This window comes from Oryctolagus cuniculus, chromosome 14 (assembly GCF_051225735.1).
Source record: "Oryctolagus cuniculus isolate XC-2025 breed Fujian yellow rabbit chromosome 14, ASM5122573v1, whole genome shotgun sequence".
In the NCBI taxonomy this organism is placed as follows: domain Eukaryota; kingdom Metazoa; phylum Chordata; class Mammalia; order Lagomorpha; family Leporidae; genus Oryctolagus; species Oryctolagus cuniculus.
The window spans coordinates 36,714,012-36,731,311 of NC_142880.1; the positions used below are offsets into that span (position 1 = coordinate 36,714,012).

Genomic DNA, 17,300 nt, shown 5'->3' on the forward strand with positions numbered 1-17,300 from the left:
AAATTCTAATGTGCAGGCAGAGTTGGGAAGCCTGAGCTTTTGTAGCAATCAGGCCCGGGGTAAGACCTGAGAGACCTTGAATGTGTGGAAGTGCTCCCCCTCAGGCTCGTGCAACTTGGCCCTGTTTGGGGCCAGCACATTAGGAACTTAGTCAACGCGGGATTCAGAGCTTTGGGTGGAGATGGGTTTTTAGTTTTTAAAAACTAAATTTTTTTTAGAAACTAAAGTTTTATTTGCTTGAAAGAGAGAGAGAGGGAGAACGAGATAAATCGAGACATTTTGCATCTGCGCCAAATGCCTACAATGGGCAGGGCTGGGCATGGGTGGAGCCATCACTTGCTGGTTACTAGGTGCATGACAGCAGGAAGCTCAATTGGAAGCCCAGAAGCTGGTGCTCAAATGACCCTGATAGGAGAGGTGGTCGTTCCAAACAATTTCTTGACCCCAGGACAGACACGGGGATTTCTTCGTTTCTTTCCTCCTGCTTCCCTTAAGGTCATCTCTCTTTTTAGATCCTCTCATCCCAAGCCTCTTTCCTGCTCTTTCTTTTCCCCTCATTTAGAGCACATCTTCTTCCCTGCTTCTTGTTCCTCCCTCCCTTCTTCCCCTCTCCTTCCTCTCCCCCTCCTCCCCTTCCTCTCCCCTCCCTTTGATAGCAGCAGGCTTTCCTCTCTTTCTTCTTGCATGCTGTGACCACTTCTGTTCGCCACATTCTCATCCCATTCACTAGCCCAGGCCTTTTCTCGTGCCTTGGATCTTTCTGGTCCTTGCCACCCCCCTTCCCTCCAGCATACCCACCTTTGCCCAGGAAGGCCAAGCAGCTCACCTGAAGACAATGGCCCTAAGGCTCTTCCCAGTGACTCTGCCTTGGTTCTGTCTGGCTCTCCAGCTCCTTTTTGTGAACCACTGCTTGGCCCTGGTTGACATCAAATGAATCTCCTAGGCAAGGAGGGTGGGGAGATGGCTGGTTCCGGAGGAGGAAATAAAGATGGGAGAGGACAGAAAGATTAGGCCGTCACTCACTCTTCTGCTCCCTGCAGCTACTTTGAGGAGTTCGGATGAACGTGGACGTTTTAAACCTGATGCACGGCAGTATGGGGAGGCAGGTTCTCATCCTGCCATCCCAGTCTCGTCTAGGCCGCCAAGCTGCCTGGTCTCATCTTCTGACCGTTTCTGCCCTCTGGGCTATCTCTAAAGATAAATAGTTCTGAGGCCAGTTCTGTGCAGCAGGTAAAAGCCCCCGTCTACGGTGTTGGCTTCCCATGTGGGCGCTAGTTTGAGTCCCAGCTGCTCTACTTCTGATCCAGCTCTCTGCTGGTGCATCTGGGAAAGCAGTGGAAGATGGCCCAGGCCCTTGGGCTCCTGCACCCATGTGAGAAACCTGGGAACAAGCTCTTGGCTCCTGGCTTTGGCCTGGCCCAGCCCTGGTTGTTGCAGCCATTTGGGGAGTGAACCAGTGGGTAGAAGACCTCTCTCTGTCTGCCTCTCCCATTCTCTCTGAAAACTCTGGCTTTCAAATAAATAAAATATATCTTTTTTTTTTTTAAAGAAAGGTGAACAGTTCTGCTACCTTTTCCCTGAGCCCCTTCCAGCCCCCCTGGCACTTCTGCCATGGGCAATCAGCCACTTTGGGTCACAAACAGGGAAGTCAGATCTGGGCCAGCCTCCCCCTTTCTTTGGTGGGAAAGCTCAGAGAAAGGAAAAAGCCCGGATCCCAGCAGGAGCAAGATGGATCCGCCAAGAGGTTTCCGTCCACACAGGCAGGAAAGGCAATGTCCTCGGGCATTTGTCCGAGTGGCCTGTGAGGATCTTGTGGGAGAGAACTGGGGTGCTCTTTGATCCAGTGCTGGCTGCTGCCACTCTGAGGCGTCGGTCTGTCCTCCTGTGCCCCACCTTTCTGTAGCCCAGTGGTGTAGGACACGGAGGCCCTGTCACAGGCCTCTATGCCACACAAGCAGCACAACCTGGGCATGCCTGTGAGCATGGCACCGGTCTTGAAGACCCAACCCTTAGTTCCAGTTGATGTGGGCATTAGCAGGTGTCTGCAAAGAGGCTGAGATTTCTCACAGCACACCTATGACAGCGAGGACAGAGGTGGCAGAGCCAGACGGCAGTCTCTGCACCCATCTCCCTCTGCAGGGGTGAGAAGGAGAAAAGCGATTGACTGCCTTTTGGACGTTGAGAGGTGTGGCCGAGAAGGGTTGCGCCTATTTGGCTGCAGGGTGCACAGCCCCTGTGTGCAGAAGCAATGTTAGGACCTGTGGTAATAGTAGTCCTGATTATTCTACATGCTGCAATCTTCGCTCATTTTTATGTGCACCGTATTTGAACCTGAGGATAAAAGCTCACTGCACAGCAAAGTTCTCATCCTCATATCACAAGAATTCCAAGGGTTAAGTGACTTGTGCGAAGTTTACGATGTTGGTCCTATCCTTAGAATGTCCTGCTGAAATGTCACACACTCTAGAGGCCGATCCTGCTGCTTTGGTAAGCACCACGTTGGGTATCCTAAGGTACCCAACCAGTGACAGAGACACGTAGAAGAAATAGCATTGTGCTGATTTGGAAGGCAGCAGAGTCAGGGCCAATACAAGCCTGGAACTTTCAGGATGCAAGTGGGAAGCACTTGGCACCCTGAGAGAACTTGCATTGTGTTTGGGCTGGGCTGCGTGTTGCAGGAGGGTGCCAGTAAGGCAAAAGAGGGAACCTCAGTGGTGTTTGCCAGATGTCGATTGGACCACAGGGTGTCCATGCAGTCAGCTTGGAGACTGTCAGGAGGAGGGGCATCTTGAAGGGACCGCTGTGGACTTTTGGGGAAGCCTGGACTTTCAATCACCGGGGCTAGAGTTTCAGTGAGAAATGCAGGAGGCAACGGGAAACCCAGGCTCTCACAAGAAGATGGTGAACAGCTAAGCCCTCTCTGCAGGGCAGGGTGGGGAACATTGGCACTAGATGCTCACGCAGCATTTAGATGCCAAGTATGACTTGTTTTCCAGTGGACCGTCATCTTCAGTGACATAGTGCTGGCTGTATTTTTCTGGGATGCCTATGGTAATGTCCCCTATTCCACATGCTGTTTTTTTAAACAGTGGAACAACTTTAACACTCCTCCCATGAACTTTATGTTCCCTCCCACCTTTGCATCTCAGCTGGTTTGTGACTGTGGCAGGAGTGATGCTCTACAACTTCTTTTTTTAAAAGATTTTATTTATTTATTTGAAAGGTGGAGTTACAGAGGCATAGGCAGAGAGAGACAGAGAGAAGAGGTCTTCCATCTACTCGTTCACTTCCCAAATGCCTGCAACAGCCATCCCTGGACTGATCCGAAGCCAGGAGCCTGGAGCTTCTTCCAGGTCTCCCAGGCAAGTGCAGGGACGCAAGAACTTGAGCCATCTTCCACTGCTTTCCCAGGCCATAGGAGAGAGCCTGATTGGAAGTGGAGCAGCCGGGACTTGAACTGGTGCCTATATGGGATGCCGGCACTACAGGCAGTGGCTTTACCCACTGTGCCATAGCGCCGGCCTGATGCTCTATGACTTCTTTTATTTATTTATTTTATTTATTTATTTTTTGACAGGCAGAGTGGACAGTGAGAGAGAGAGAGACAGAGAGAAAGGTCTTCCTTTTGCTATTGGTTCACCCTCCAATGGCTGCCACGGCCGGCGCATCGCGCTGATCTGAAGGCAGGAGCCAGGTGCTTATCCTGGTCTCCCATGGGGTGCAGGGCCCAAGCACTTGGGCCATCCTCCACTGCACTCCCGGGCCACAGCAGAGAGCTGGACTGGAAGAGGGGCAACCGGGACAGAATCCGGTGCCCCGACCGGGACTAGAACCCGGGGTGCCGGCGCCACAGGCAGAGGATTAGCCTAGTGAGCCACAACGCCGGCCGCTCTATGACTAATAAGATTGGGTCACAAAAGATACTGCAGTGTCTTTCTTGCTCGCTGAAATATCAGCACTGGTGTCCTGAACTGCCTCATGAACATTTCAACAGCCCTGAGATCACCAGGCTGGGAGGAACAAGCATGGCCTTGAAACATCTCAAACAGGGACACGTGTGGCCAGTGTCCAGCTGTTTTAGCTCCCACTGTGGGAGATATTCCTAGTCAGAACCACCCAGCCGAGTGCCTCCCAAATTCCTGATGCAGATCAAACATGAGAGGTAATAAAATTGTTGCATAGGTTTAGAGCTACTACTATTGGGAATGGTTTGCGGTGCAGCAAAAACTAAGACCACGGGGAAACCGAGTTCTCATGGACCAGGTTGTGCTGAGATCTGTGAAGAGCAGGTGCTGCCCATGTGAACAGCTGGGCTCATGGCATCTCCGTCGGAGGAGAAAGTCCCATCCAGCATTAAAAGGGTGGCATTTGGAGAATAAGTGCAAACTCATGAAGGTGCAGTTGGCTCACATCCGGGAGAGCAGGGTGTCCCCGTGGGAGGCAGAATAGATAATATCCAGAAGTGTAGGCTCCTTCAGCCCATGCAGTAGGCTGGTATGCACGAGCAGATCCTACGTGAAGCAATATGATGCTCTCATGAAGTATAATAAGGACTGAATAAGACAAGTCAGAGCACTCAGCGTGGGGCCTTGCACATGGGAAACACTCAACAAATACTAGGCTATTATTATTTTATTATTACAGACTCATTACTATTTTGTCTGCCAGTGTAGGTAGAGCCATGGTTCAGAGAAAGCTGATATTAAACCATAAACCAAAGCCATAGTGTGTGCACCTGAGCCTTTTCTCCTAACACTAGCAGTGCTACAGCTTCCAGGGATGAGCGCTTAGCCTAGCGCTGGGTAGGACAATTGCATCTCACAGGGGAGTGCCTTGGGTCCGTATCTGGCTCTGGGCTCCTGACTCCAGCTTTCTGCTAACATAGACCCTGGGAAGCAACAGTGATGGCTCAAGTAATTGGATTCTTGCCACCCACATGGGAGACCTGGATTGAGTTCCTGGTTCCCAACTCCAGCCCAACCCAGTTCCAGCTGGTGTGTGAACCAGCAGATGGGAGCTTCCTCTGTCTATCTGTCTTCCTCTGTCTCTATGCATCTTCGACAAAAGTAATGATAAAAAAAGAACTTACTGCTTCTAATTGACACCCCCCCCCCGCCCCGAGGTAAACAATGGCTTTCTCATTATCTGCAATTTTCAGCGGAAGAAACCACATTTACAGATGAAGTCCCCAAAATACACTGAAATCTAAATATCTTACAACCAGAAAGTAGCTAAATCAGAACTTAAATCCAACACCTCCAAATCCAAATTAGTCCTGCTTTCTCTATATTCTCCTCCATGTTAAGTATGTTTTAAAATTCTTATTTACTTTCATTTTAAAGAGACAGGGTAGAGGAGGGAGAGAGAGAGAGAGAGAGAGAGAGAGAGAGAGACAGAAATCCACTCTTTCATTCCCCAAATAGCTTTAACAGTCAGGGCTGGGCCAGTCTGAAGCCAGGTACATGGGACGTCCTCTGCTGCTTTCCCAGGCGCATTAGCAGGGAGCTGGATTGGAAGCATAGCAGCCAGCACTGGAACTGGTGCTCCTCTGTGGAAAGCCAGCTTTGCAGGTGGCAGTTTAGCTCGCTACAGGCAATGCTGGCCCCTATATCAGGTATCAATTAGACCAAAGATCCTCAGCTCCCTCCTGGCCAGAGACCAGAGCAGAGTTGAATGGGAGGTTGGTGACCAACCAGGTGGTCCCAGCTGTGCTAAACTGATGCCAGAAAGGCTGCTAATCTGACAGCATCGCTGCTTCCTTGCACTTTGCTTCTCCAAGAGGAAATCAGACAACTCTGAGGTGGGAGCAGTAGCTGGAGATAGAACCTGGTTTTGAAGTTGTCCACGTGTGAACCATACTCTTGCCCTCCACACAGAATATTAAAACGTGGCCATGTATGAGTCTCCTGCTCCAACTCCTTGTCATGTCGGCACCATGTGTCCATTCTGTAACCTGATGAACCAACTGTCTCTGAGTCTGGGCTAAAGCCCCAGTGCTGATGAAGGAGCAAAAGCTGGCCCTTGCCCTCCACTTCCACCAGCCCCTGCAGTCTATGGAAGCAGAAGATGCCGAGTCAGAGAAAGGACAACTGCTGGGAAGTGAGCCACGGGGACGAGGCTGTGACCTCTGCTCTCCCCTTGGCAAGGTCAGAACTGCTCTCAGGTGGGGTCCCTGCCCTGCCCTCCAAATTTTAGAGAGACTTCTCTGCGATCCCCATAGTACCCTGCTTCCTCTGTAGCCAGTGACCTGTGGGGTTCAGGGGAACATCTTCCTGGGGCCTGTGCCCTCTCCTCACCCAGCCTCACCATAGCGCAGGTGTCCACATTGCCCAAGTCCCCTTCTTGAGCCTGCGTAGGCCTGTGTGAGCTCTGTTCACACAGTGAGGACTGGGTGGTGGGCCTCAGACTTGAGCACGGTCCAGAGACAACAGCATGGGGGTGGCTGTGGGTAGATGTCGGATATGCAGTCTGGGAGGTCACGTGTCTGTGATGGTGTAGGATGGAGGTTGGGGTGGGAAGAGAAGCAGAGTGGCCTTGGCTCAGGGTCAGAGTCGCTCCCATCCAAATTCCAAGGAGACAGAATCTGAAATTCAACTGACCTTCCAGGACATCGTGAAAGTATCTTTGTCAAGGTAAATAGCATGCTAGAATGCACTTTATGTAACAGATTTTTAGACTTGATTGTTAACTTTCAAATCTTTTGATACTTGGCCGATGGGCCTCTGTTTGGCTCTTGTCCTGGGTGCCGTGGTGTTGGAGGTAGGCAAGTCCCTCCTGGAGCTCGGGGGTGCTGCAAGAAGCAGGACAGGACTCTCACCCCTGGAAAGATGGCTGTGAACTGCAGAAGAGCAGAGGCTTGCCCAATGCCTTTGCAGAAATGTGCACGGGTCCCTGGGAGTTCAGGGGGTGGATGTTAATTTAAACCCCGGAGCTGGCCTGTCCAGGGCACTCTTATGGTGGGAAACAAGTTGCAATAACAGAACAAGTCAGGTGTGAAACAAGTTGTAATAACAGAATGTGGTGGGGTGAGACAGGGGATGGCTGTGACCAGCCTGCTACCTGACATTTGGTGTGGCAAGAATTTGTGAACTACCTAGGGGCCAAACTTCTCTGAGGGCACAAAGGGTCAAGGTGAAGTGCTTGGGCACTTCAGAATGTTCTCCAACCATATCACGGCATTGTATGGAGAGGAGGCTTCCTATATGGAGCCCTCCACAATTGGAGGGCACGGGCAGCATTCAAGTGCCTTCAACATAGCGACCAGCCTTGTCAAGAGATTACCTTTAAGAGTGCCACCAAGAGAACAGTCCAAGTGCCTTCTGGTCCCCTATCTCTCTCCACTGATCCAGAAAGAGAAGTAGAGAGGAAGAGTTGTGATCAGTAAGAAAAATGGGAAGAGCGACTCTGTTCACCTCGTCACTCCCGACCCAGTGGAGTCAGGCCTTAGTCACAGGAAGAAAGAAACTTCAAAATGGGGAGAGAGAGAAGTTGTATTTGTTTGTTTGTTTGTTTGTTTATTAGAGAGAGAGAGGGAGGGAGCACTCCTATCTGTTGGTTCACTCCCCAGATGCCTCCAGTGTCCAGGGCTGGGTTGGGGGCTAAAGCCAGGAGTCAGAAAGTCATGCCAGGTCTCCCACATTGAGTGGCAAGAACCCAAGCATTGAGCCATCACCACTGCTTCCCCGGTCTGCATTAGCCAGAAACTGGAGTTAGGAGCCAGAGCTGGGAATCAAACCCAGCACAGCAATGTGGACGCAGATGTATTCATGGCAAGGCTAAATTCCCACTCCCCGGAGTGAGAGAGAAGTTTTTTGTTGTTGTTTTTTTTTGTTTTTTAATTTGACAGGCAGAGTTAGACAGTGAAAGAGAAAGACAGAAAGAAAGGTCTTCCTTCCATTGGTTCACCTCCCAAATGGCTGCTACGGCTGGCGTGCTGCACCAATTTGAAGCCAGGAGCCAGGTGCTTCCTCTTGGTCTCCCATGGGGGTGCAGGGCCCAAGCACTTGGGCCATCCTCCACCACCTTCCCGGGCCACAGCAGAGGGGTGGACTGGAAAAGGGGCAGCCGGGACTAGAACCCAGTGCCCAGATGCCGGCGCCACAGGCAGAGGATTAGCCAAGCGAGCCATGGTGTCGCCCTAGATGAGATTTCTTAATACCTGAAAGCTCTTAGTTACAAGAATGGGACTTGTTCATATAAGTGGAGACATCCCAGAAAACTCTAGAGTGAGTCCTCAAGTTGGACTTGAGCATCCATTTGCAAGGAAAATGGGTGTTGTTCTGAGAACTGGCCCTTGGGTATGCGTCTGCTCTGTAAGATGAGAAGGAGGGTACCTATGCCCAGGCTTAGGTGGATCGCAGCGAGTAAGTGCCCATGAGCAGGTGCTCAACAGGTACCTGTTTCCTGTCCCTTTCTCTGTCAGGCAGTGAAGGCACTGGTGTGGCTGAAACTGAGAAATGGGAAAACCCTGCTTAGCATGTGAGTGAGGCCTGTGCCAGTCTCCCCAGCCTTTCTGGTACGGTTCCCTGTTGGTGACTGTTGTACTGAGACCTCGCGTCTTTGGGTGGTGAGGCTTCTGTTCTGTTGTGTCTCCAGGATGAGGCTTTCTGCTCAGACTGAAAAGGGCAAAGGTTGCTGGCTCTGCCCCTTCTAAACCCTGTGTCCAGGAATAATGACTTCACAATGGCTGGACAAGCAGTATGTCATTCCCTGATCAGTGTGTATTGACGTATAACTTATTCAAGCATGATGATTCGTGTAGCCAAGGGCACCTGTGCAACCAGCTCTAGAACAATGGGCTCCTTGATTCCACTCAAGTCTTAGGAAGGATAGAGTTTGCCAGACTTAAGGCTCACTGATGCCAACCCAGAAGTTCACGGATCCTCTTTAGGAGTAGGTTGTGCCTTTGGGCCAAGAGAAGGGAGGGAATTTGCCTCTATTTTCTTTGCTACTTAGTACTTTACATTAAAAAACACCTCTCTCCTCTTTGAGCAGACAGACAAGTGTTTTCCTGAGGAAGGGTTCATGGTAATTAGGCCAGCAACCAAATTGCATGACTCAAATTCCTTTGGGTGCTCTCTTCCAGCCCACTCCGTCTCACCACTTCTCCCTTGTGCTTGCCTGTGTGCTGGCTTGGCTCAGGAGAAGGTGAGACGCTGAAATAAAAAAAAACAATGGAGAAGTCTCACAGGGGCCCTGTGACATCAGAGTCACTTGATGCCCAAGTGGAAGAGTGGGTGTGAGGAGCGATGAGATGGTTCTGAGATCTCCCCTGGCTGTATTCTTGTCCCCAAGCTCAGTGTTAGGCTGAACTCTAGCCTATTGTGAGAAGGTTCCCATCAGTCCTGGCTGGCACCCAACGCCTCCTAATGGAGGTTCCTTGGTAGTTCTTGGTCACTGGCAGACACAAAACCTTAGCTTGTGCCATGAGTCTTCTCATCAGTCTTACCTAGGGGATAGCTTTGATTGATCAACTGTTTGGTGGCCAGATGGCAATGAGACCCTGGTGCATCAGACATGTGATCCCTCCTCTTCCCCAACTCAGCTCTCCCTGAGTTTAAGTAGCTGCCACTCTGTAAGGGAGTATGTTGGCTGTGGCTCAGGGCGAGTCTTCTGGGAACCACAGCCCTGAATGGTGGTATTGTCGCACTTGAATACCTCCAAGGAGCTGTCTGAAATAGAAGAAGAGATAAAGCTGAGATGTGAAGGTTTCCAACAAGAGCTATTACAGCAGAATTTCCTGACTCAGCACTTGTTGACATTTTTTGGAGATTTTGCATAGACAACATAAGGTTACTCTTTTTTGTATGTGGTTCTTTGTGTGTTTTCTTGTTCAGTTTTTTAAAAGCATATTGGTTTTCATTGTTGAGATATTTGTGCAATCCAGTGGACCAGGCAATGCCAGTCAGTCACCATTCGTTCTCGGCACTGGAGGAAGCCTGGGCACAGGCACTGCCTCTGCTGAGGTTCCACTCACTCACCCTCATCTAACACAGCGCGGGTTCTCCAGCAGCTCCCAGTATTGGGGCTTTTCTGTCTCACTTCTATGATGCTCTGTTTTACTTGCCTATGTGTCATGTGGCTGTTGACTTCTGTTGCGGGGGTTGAACCGTGGGTTCCCGCAGTTCATAGACTGAAGTCCAGATCCTCAGTACCTCAGAATGTGACTGTGTTTGGAAAGAGGAACTTACAGAGGTAACTAAGTTAAAATGAGGTCATAAAGGTGAGCCCTAATCTAATACCACTGGTGTCCTCATGAAAAAGGGGAAATTTGGAGACAAAGGGAGCAGAGATTGGGGTGATGCTTCTAACATGGCAGGGATGTCAAAGACTGCATAAACTTTGCATGTCAGATATGGCAATTTAGCAACAGAAGCAAGAAGGTCATTCTCACTGTGCCCTCTCCTTTCCTTCCTAGATCATAAGACCTAGAAGGAGTTTTTGTTCCTTCCCCTGAGGTAGCTCATACGGCTCTCCATTGAGGGGTGCCTTCCCTAAACCCGCAGAAAAGAATGTGCTTATCACTGAGCACACAGGACAGAGACAGAGCTGAACAAACCAACTTTGCTAAGTTCCCCCCAGTTGATTACCTTTGTCCAATCATGCATCTCAAGGACTGCCATTTCATCAAGCTTAACATAAAAATATACAGATTTTCCTGTCTTTGAGCCATCATTTCCAAAGGCTCTGGTGTTATATAAAACCTGCTTTTCTTTTGATGATCTGTCTTTTATTATAGGGACCTCAATCATGAACCTAAGATGGGAAGAAGCATGTCTTTTCCCCTGCAGACTTCCAGCCATTCTAAGCTAGGCAGTTCCTATGGTTTAAGACACCCAATCTATGTGGCAATGTTACAATAGTTCTGCCAAGTGAATCTGAGGATACTTCAAACCTCACGGAAAGCAGAATTAAAAGATATACTTATTGTAGAGCAGGAAAGTTTTGAAATCTATGGGTAGTTTTTCATATGTACATTTTCTGTGGGCTTTATGGAATATGTTGCATACAATTTTGTATTGTTTGTTTTTCTCTGTCTTCATGTGTGTGGTTTCTTCTCTTGCCCCTTCCTGGATAACCTCTTATTATATCCTATTGGATTGGACCATGCCTGCACACATCAGGTATCTCATAGCTTTCCCATTTGATCTTTACCTTTTTATGCTTTTGTTTCAGCATTTATGAAATGGGAATAACAATAGTAGTACTGTCTTCATGGAATAAATGAAAGAATCGAAGTAGACGATGCACCTAGAATCATTCCTCCCTTAAACAACAGAAGTTCAAGGTCACTGTGCCTAACCCTGGTATGGAATCTTCAAGTAAATGGAGTATCTGCTCTGGGCATGCCTCGTGCTGCTAATACGGACGGAATGAATGCCAAATTACTGTAAGACATCATTCCCGTGCAGCCTTCTCAGACCTGAGAATTTGTAATCTAACTGGGGGCATGAAACATTCATAGGAAACAGCTCACAGTGCCAGGCTTTGTGCGATTGCAGGACCACAGGTTCTGGTGCTGGTTCGGTTAAGCAGTCTCAATCCTGGCAGCACAGGAAACTCTAAAATACTGCTTTGGAAGCAGACCGTTGCCTGGGACACTTTCTGAGACAACTAAAACAAAATTTCTGGATGTTGAGTTAATTGGTAAACCTCTTTGTGCTCCAATTTCCTCATCTGTGAAATTAGGGCAATATTTGTGTCTACCTCAAAGAGTTGTTAGAGGAATGAAATGTGTTAATGTGTGTAAATACTTGTAATAGTGCTTGGCACAGGGTAAGCACTCAAGAAATGTGAACTCTTATTGGTGAACAAATATTCAGATGTGACTACCTTGTACACTCTGCCTCAGCTTTACAGGTTTTTTTTTTTTTTTTTTTTTTTTTTTTTTTTTTTGGACAGGCAGAGTGGACAGTGAGAGAGAGAGAGAGAAAGGTTTTCCTTTGCTGTTGGTTCACCCTCCAATGGCCGGCGCTGCTGGTGCACCGCGCTGATCCGAAGGCAGGAGCCAGGTACTTCTCCTGGTCTCCTATGCGGGTGCAGGGTCCAAGCACTTGGGCCATCCTCCACTGCACTCCCTGGCCACAGCAGAGAGCTGGCCTGGAAGAGGGGCAACCGGGACAGAATCCGGCGCCCCGACTGGGACTAGAACCCGGTGTGCCGGCGCCGCAAGGCAGAGGATTAGCCTATTGAGCCGTGGCGCCAGGTTCTTTGATTCCTCTTCCCTTGAGAACCTCTGAGAATAGCCTTCTGTATGATCTGTTTCCAGAAAAGGCCTTGGCAGATTTAAAGTACTTAAAACCAGCACTCCTTGTTGGGCGTTACAGGAAGCCTTGGTTCATAAGTGGCTAACTAGATGCACAAAATTTAGAGCCCTTTTCAGCATATTGCAGTCAACGACTCCAAAATTAATGTTGTAAAAATTAGGTGGGGGCTGGTGCTGTGGCATAGTGGGTAAAGCCACTACCTACAGTGCTGACATACCATATGGGTGCTGGTTCGAGTCCTGGCTGCTCTACTTCCAATCCAGCTCTCTGCTATGGCCTGGCCTGGGAAAGCAGTAGAGGATGGCCCATATCCTTGTGTCTCTGCACTCACATGGGAGACCCGGAAGAAGCTCCTGGCTCCTGGCTTTGGATCAGCGCAGCTCCGACTTTTGCGGCCATTTAGGGAGTGAACCAGCAGATGGAAGACCTCTCTCTCTCTCTGCCTCTGCCTCTCTGTAATTCTGCCTTTCAGCTAAATAAATAAATAAATAAATATTTAAAACAAAACAAAACAAAACAGAGAGATAGAGAGAGAGAGAGAGAAATCAGGTGGATACTAGGCTGGCCAGATCCATGGAGGAGGGGCAAGTGAATTCTTTACAGATTTAGGAGGAAAAGTGATCCCATAGCCTAAATAGTTAGGCTATGAATGATTTAGGATATTAATGAAAACTGGCCTTTGCTAGGTTCTAGGCCTTCTTTTTTAGTTTATGCTCGAATCATATGAATAGTTGCTCCAGTATCAGTGAGGAATGAAGGCAGAGAGAAGTTAAGCAACTTGCCTGGGGTCTTGCATCTGGGAGGAAGTAGAGAGAGGATTTGAGCACAGGTCTGTCTCCAGATGTACTGTCCTAACCACAGCGTACAGGCCCTGCACCTTTGTGGGCACTGCTGTGAGTGAATCTATGGACTGGTCACCTCCAGGTCCACTCCTTTCCTTCATCCACTCCTCTTTCATCTGGTTAGTTTCTGTTTCCATCATCTCTTGATCCACTGAATACCTGATACCAACACTAGACAGAAGAGAAGGACAGCAGTGTATGTGTCAGAGACACTCAGCCCAGAACACCTCGTGCCAGGTGGGCATACTTGGTTTTGTTCTTGGGTTCAGTGTCAACAAACAGAAAGAGGCAAGTGTTGTAGGATCAAAAGGGTGGGTATCTTTTGTTTCTCAAGGGAGGATGTGATTGGTTCCTGTGAATAATTCCATGAGCTGGCAGAGCACTGAAACCAATACCCAGGAATGAGCAGCAACTGAACCTGGTCTCTGAGTAGTAGGGTTGTTTAACAAGAGGACTTTGTCTTGAGGGGCCGTGTGGGGCGGGGAGCTTGCAGCCACACCGTTTGAGACCCGCTGTGTTTTGCCAGCTGTCAAAGCAGCACACAATATTGAAGCTTAAGTTGAGGACTTACATCGTGCTTTCTTCTTTTGTCCCCATCTTGTCTTCTCTTCCTGTCTCCCTTTTCTCTCCCCTCCTGAGAAGCAATAGATTCAAGGTCGAAGGCAAAACACTGGACTCAGATTCTGCTTTGCCCCTTTGCAGCTGAATACCAGTCTCGGTGAGGGTCTCAAGATCTCTCGGGCTCAGCTTTGTTTTTGCTATAAATCATAAAGGAAGAGTCCCTTTCCAAACACATCTGTTTAGAGCTCTAAATGAAAAGCACTTTTATCCCCGTGGGAAATATTCAGCAAACATCAGCCATGCTCTGGTAGGCAGCTTAGCTCTGTGGTGACACTTGGGGCCAAAGGATGGCTCCAGGTGGCTGGGGCTTGGGGTCCATCTGAGGATGATTAAGTTGAAAGGGAAAGGACTGAGTGCTTAAAAACTTGGCCTCAATACAACTGCAGCTGAAGTATCTTCTTTGTCAGGAATCTCAAGGGCTCAGGCCAGCACAACCTGTGCATTCATGTTTTTGAAAAAAAAAAAAAATGCAGCAACAATAGCTGCTTGGACCTGCATGTTCCTCCTTGTCTCCAGTGTTGGCCTGTGCCAGTGTAATCGACTGCTCGTGTTTCAGCTGGTAACTTGGAAACTGTGCTCAGGATCCATGGTATGCATTTTGGTTGGAACTCATGTCCCTTAGTGATATTAGGTGAGAAGGGAGAAAAGGAAAGCCATGTGACATGGACAAGTGACAGGCAAGTCTCTAAACGTTGGCAGGAGGGGATTGAGTGAACGTGATAACTTGAAAGAGGATACTGCTCTACTTTGTCCTTCTTTTCTTCACTCTCTGAGTTCATATTTCTGAGGCTTTTAATTTACAAAACTTAAACAAGAAGGTATATTAATCTTTTTTAAAGATTTATTTATTTGAAAGACAGAGTAACAGAGAGTTGTAGAGCCAGAAAGAGAGAGAGAGGTCTTCCATCCAGTGGAAAGAGGTCTTCCATCTGCTGGTTCACTCCCCAAATGGCCGTGACAGCCGAAGCTGAGCTGATCCAAAGCCAGGAGCCAGTAACTTCTTCCAGGTCTCCCACATGGGTGCAGGGGCCCACTGGTTCAGGGCTGGATCAGGAGTAGAGCAGCCAGGATGCAAACCGGCGCCCATCCGGGATGCTGGCACTGCAGGCCAGGGCTTTAACCCACTGTCCCACAGTGTTGGCCTCCCTCCGAAAGCATATTAATCTTTTAATACAATCTTTAATAAGCTTTTAATTATATTTTCCTTGAACATTTAAAAAAAGATTTATATATTTATTTGAAAGGCAGAGTTATAGAATGGCAGAGGCAGAGAGAGAGAGAGAGATCTTCCATCTGCTGGTTCATTCCCCAGATGGCTGCAATGACTGGAGCTGAGCTGATGTGAAGCCGGGAGCCAGGAGCTTCCTCCAGGTATCCCACGTGGGTGCAGGGGTCCAAGGATTTTCCTAGGCCAAAGCAGAGAGCTGGAGTGAAAGAGGAGCAGCCAGGACTCAAACCGGAGCCCATAGGGGATACCGGCACTGCAGGCAGTGGCTTTATCCGCTATGCCACAGCGCTGGGCCAGAAAGACTATTAATCTTAAATGCTGCCCATTAATCACCACTTCCAGCCCAGTGGTGAGAGATGGACGACTCACTTCCACAGCTGATTCTCAGTAATGGCAGGTCAGGGTTTGCCCTCACACTTCCCCTCCCATCTAGCTAATGGAGAAAGCTCCCCCTTAGGAAGTGCTCATCCTGGAGCAATTTTTCAAGGGAAAATTGCAGACAGGAATAGCCACTGACATTAACCTATTTCTCTTAGGGAAGCCAGGTTCAGCAGTGCGGCATGGTGATTATAAACACACTCCCTACCTTTGAGAGTTGTCACAGGACTGAAGAAGTGACTCAAGCACTTCCTTCAGAGGGTGGCCTATAAACAGGTCTAGCAATCAGTAGTGAATATTCACAACACCCTTTCAGAGTGCCCAACACTGGGCTGAGTTCTTCGCTGTTGCTACTGTTTGGTCTACAGCATCTTTTATGGTACAGGTGCCATCACCTCCCCCTGGTTTACAGACAGGAAAATCAAATTGCTAAGTGACCTGCTCAAAGTCACACAGCTCATAAGAGACAGAACCGAGTTGGCCCCGTGGAACCCCTGACTCGGAAGCAGATTTACAAAAGTCTCCATGCGTGGTGGGAGGTAAAACAACTTACCCCCAAGAGTGGAGCCTGCTGCTGTGCAGTGACGCATGGGTTTCAGCCCTCTGGCCACTGGAGTCCCTGAAAGGAAGTCGCGTGACTGCGCCAGGAGGAAATGAGTCAGCCTGCTCACTGCTTGACCTACACCCACGGTCTTCCTTAGACACTCAGAATGCCACAGCGTTGGTAGTGAGGGTGAGCAGTTGCTTCTCGCCCTGCACACAGCGTTCCAGGGCTTAAGAATTTTCAAGAGTTGCCCTTGCCAGCCCTGGCAAGCTTCATCTCACGCGCCACTCAGCAGGACGTCTGCCCCCAAGTCCCTGTCGGTGCTGAGCTCTGGTGGTGGAGCCATGAGGAGCTGCAGCACTGGCTGCCTGCTCCACAGAGGGGCGTGGCCAGATGCGGATGCCCTGGGGGATCCGAGGAAGATTCCAGAAGCTGAGGTGGGAGGTAGCACAGAGGAACTGCTCGCAAAGTCTGGGTATACTTTGAGAAGTCACAGGCAAGTTTATTTTCATAGGTTGGAGAGAACACTGCCGTCTAAGAATGTCGGCAGAGAGGTGAGGCTCTGTAGCAGTCACCACAGAATGGCAGAGCCCAGGAAAAATCCCAATGGGTTGGAACGCCCACTTTGGTGACTCCTAAGGTAGGCTCTGGTGCCACTGCCAGCCATTCTGTCTCCAGGCAGTTGCATGTGGCTGAGGCTGCAGCAGACAGCATGTTCAGGAACACCTTAATGATGTCAGGATGCTTTTCATTGCTCATCTATCAGTTAACAGCTCAGATTTGTCATGTGCTACCCGCGCGCTCCCTTTAGCGTGGACAATGCATTCTTTCAACAGCGAGCGGCTCAGTGGGACAAGCCCTGCTGAAAGCAAAGCGGTGGTGCCTGCAGCCTGCCCCTCTGGGGAGGAGGGGGGTGAGGGGCAGGTGGAGACCAGATGCCTGGTCAGGGCCGAGCTGGGGGATGAGCGCATGGAATGGCCACTTCTGCTTCCACTTACTCATTTCTCTGTGCTGAAAGGTGTCATATAAATGCTAAATAGAACAGAGAGGGATGGGCCTATGTATTTGCATTTTGTCTAGTGTAAGCAGATGCAGAGAGAAAAGCAGCTTAGCCCCCACTGTTCACCTGCCCCCACCAGGCCTGACCCTTTAGTTTGTTTTGACATCGTCCACATCAGTTCTGCTCCAGCTCTGCAGGAGGACATGGGATGGGGCACCAAAGGGTGCATGCATTCTGTCCTTGGTGGGTCTCCAAACCTTGCTGGGGAGACCAGTTGAACCACAGGAACCAACTGAGAACAACACAAGTCAGCTTGTGGCTACATGGTAAGTGATGGGGAAGAGAAGAAGGGCTGGGCTGGAGGAGTTCAGTGAGGAGAGTGCCAGGCGTGGACGGGCAGGAAGTCTTCCTAAGGGAAAGG

General features: G+C 49.4%; 1 long non-coding RNA gene across 1 annotated transcript; it reads right to left on the reverse strand.

The window, feature by feature from the left end:
• Positions 1 to 14,552: 14,552 nt before the first annotated feature.
• Positions 14,553 to 16,194, reverse strand: LOC138845247 (uncharacterized). The gene is made up of 2 exons (XR_011382134.2): positions 15,889 to 16,194; positions 14,553 to 15,135 (listed from the first exon to the last, which is right to left on the reverse strand). It is a non-coding gene; the product is annotated as an uncharacterized LOC138845247 (long non-coding RNA).
• Positions 16,195 to 17,300: the final 1,106 nt, after the last annotated feature.